Here is a 3,047-nt window from a genome sequence, read left to right on the forward strand (position 1 = left end):
ATGTCATGCTATAGAAAATAGATTCATAGAGGATCTTTTGGTGTCACTTGTTGAGCATAGCTTTATTGTGCTTGGCTTTTGGATTAATGCAGAAATGTTTTTCATTAGCTTAAGCATTATAAAGTTTAGCTTATGGATGTGTTGAGAAGGATATTGTGGGTTGTACTGTGATTTCTTCTTTAGCATTAAAGTTAGTTTATGCGAGACTCATAATCATTACTAGGCATAACTTGGCTATAGGCTTCTTCAAGCTTTTAGTTCTTTGAGTTTTATGCTCATTGTTCCATTTATTAAAAGTTGTTGGGGAAGGCATTTTGGCTCATTAGCTTTGATGTTGAAATTAGTATTTGCATCTAGCAATCATTGGTGATGATTAATTATCATTTAGGATAGATGATTATTCTTGTCAAAAGGTTTTGCTTGATTATTGTTGATATAGAATAATTTGTTGTTCTTTGGGATAGTGAATTCTTTTTTCAATGATGATTCTATATCTTTTATTAATAGGATTATTAATGATTTTTCATAATTTTTAGTTGTTCTCTTTGATAAATTATGGCTTTTCATAATACTATATGTTTTTTGTGGTTTGCCTTAGATTGGTCTCTTGGGTTTGAGATATCAATAGGATATTGCTGATGCTTATTTGAGAAACTTTGGTTCCCTAGTATTATTGACTATGACATATTCAAATTAATTAATGCGATCATTGGCATAAATGATTGTTTGATTGCTTTGCAACATTCATTCTATTTTGTTGATTATTACTACAATTGGTTCTGATAAATTATATGTTATTTCCTTCGGGTGATATATTCGCAAGCATTTTGCTTGCTAGTCAATAATACTTTGTATTCTTGTAGTTGTCTTTCATAAGTTGTTTGGCATACTATCTACAATCTTTGATAGTTAAGTTTTATCATTAAGTATTTTTTATGGTATACTTGCTATTGAATTTTGTTGGATGGTGAATCTTATATTTCCCAATTATGATGATCTTAATGGTTTCTATACTATCATACTAGTTTATCTACTGATAACTTACTTGGAATACTTTTGTGTTCTAATCTAAGATTTATTCATTGATAATTAAGTCTATGTGTCAACATCCTTGAAATTTAAACATTTCCGCTCCTGCAAAGATGGGAAGGACCATTTCAACATAGCACTCGCGTGCTCTGGATGTTAGATTGACAATCTCAATCCTATTGCAACAAAAACTTGGTGAAAGAAACCGAAACCCCTCGTTATGCTTTATTTCGTTAAAGTGGAACTTATTCAGTAAAGTGGGACATTAATTAGCATGTGTCCACATGCCATTTCCTAGTACTTAATTAATATTTATTAATATTTCTATCAGTTTTTTAATTTATTTTTTATATTTCACAATATTATAACACAAAATCATATGAAAAGTTTTTAATTTATAAATTATAAAGCTAAAACTTCAATTTTTTATTGTTGTTATAAAAATGGCATGTGGCCACACACCATAAGTGGGATAATGAAAAATTCCACTTTAACGAAATAAAGCATCGTTCGATTTGATTAGAACTTACATGAGAGGAGAGATTGATCATCTCATCCACAACAAAACCTCTTTATGATCAGTAATCAGTCACGAATTCTAGCAGCAGCAGCAAGAGCAGCGGCAGCAGCAGCAATCGTCCTTTGGCTTGGGCTTTTCCACCTTGATCTCCTGGACGGATTCCACAGAAATACACTTGTGTTTCTTCTTGGTGGCCTTGAGGATGTCGTCCACCTTGAAATCACCCGTGACGGTGTAAAGGGGATCGTTAACCTCCACTTTCTTCACACCTGCAAGAGCACGAAGATCTCTTGATCAGCGATCAAAATTTGGGAGAATTTGCGGAAATCTACACTCACCGGAGACGCCGTGATAGATCTGAGACATCATCCTGTCCTTGCATTTGTTGCAAGAGTCCACTTTCAAGACAACCTGCAGCACAGAGCTCGAGATCAAACAAGGCTCAACGAAATCAGAGACGCAATGCTCACCTTCCAAGCCATCTTGATTGTCTACGAATTTGCAGATCACAGTTGTGAAATTCGCAGCTTTGACAAGCTTGAGACACTAGATACGGAATGAAGAGGGCCCTGCTGCTGACTGGGGAGACGTCATGAATTTATATCCGAGCAGCAGTCGGATGGAATGCTTTCCACTCGTTTTACGCGGAAAGTTTCCCGTAGGAATTGCCGCGTGGAAGCCGTCTTTGTATGTACAATGAATCCCGCGCACGTTCGTAAAGAGAAAACGTTTTTTTTATTATAATACTTTTTATATCGAGTCATTAAGACCTATAATCCGTTTGGCGCCAAAGCCCTAATTGTTTGAACAGAAATGTAGGGTTTGATCGCTGGCGTGCAAGACCTGGCGCGCTCACACCGCCTGGATCGGCACTGTTGTCGTGCTGTGGAAGATCGCCCCCAATTCGACAACCAGGGCGTCATGATCCAGAAGGAGCGCCGCTCGAATCTGTGGCAAGCACGAAACAAAGAACAAGGCCAGAGAACTCTTCCGTTCCTGGCCGAGGTTGCCAAACTTTCCTTCTTCTTTCTTCTATGAAGATGGAGATGGAGCTCCAATCTCTCTCCATCATCTAACCATCCTTCTAGCGATGGAACACACTCACTTATTCCATCCAGAAACCTTAAAAACATCATAGTCCGCATGGATAATTAAGAGGGCGAGACCGATCGACAAGCTATAGGAGTAATGTTGTACAGCTGCTGATGACGACTGGCGATGGCGATGATCATCCTCAAGTCAGCATGGAAATCCTACTCCACAGGGAATTGCTCCTGTCGAGAGAGTTAACTCACCAATGTAGGCCGTGGGCTTGGCAGCGAGGCTCGAGGTTTTGCCATAGACCGATCCAGCTCTCCAGACGTGATGAAGTACGCTCCATTCAGGAACAAGTTCTTCTCGGATCTCCCGTGCCAGCTCTTCCAGATTGATTTCTCAGTGTACTCTCGCTTTATGATCAAACATCAGTTTTGTAGCCTATACAAAGAAAAAGTTCAAA

At 38.2% G+C, this 3,047-nt stretch overlaps 1 long non-coding RNA gene across 1 annotated transcript; it reads right to left on the bottom strand.

Annotated features, from left to right (window-relative positions):
- Positions 1-1,781: 1,781 nt before the first annotated feature.
- LOC112348767 lies at positions 1,782-2,118 on the bottom strand. Its single transcript, XR_002993168.1, has 3 exons — positions 2,020-2,118; positions 1,888-1,960; positions 1,782-1,818 (listed from the first exon to the last, which is right to left on the bottom strand). It is a non-coding gene; the product is annotated as an uncharacterized LOC112348767 (long non-coding RNA).
- Positions 2,119-3,047: the final 929 nt, after the last annotated feature.

This window comes from Selaginella moellendorffii, unplaced genomic scaffold, assembly GCF_000143415.4.
Source record: "Selaginella moellendorffii unplaced genomic scaffold, v1.0 SELMOscaffold_32, whole genome shotgun sequence".
NCBI classification, from domain to species: Eukaryota; Viridiplantae; Streptophyta; class Lycopodiopsida; order Selaginellales; family Selaginellaceae; genus Selaginella; species Selaginella moellendorffii.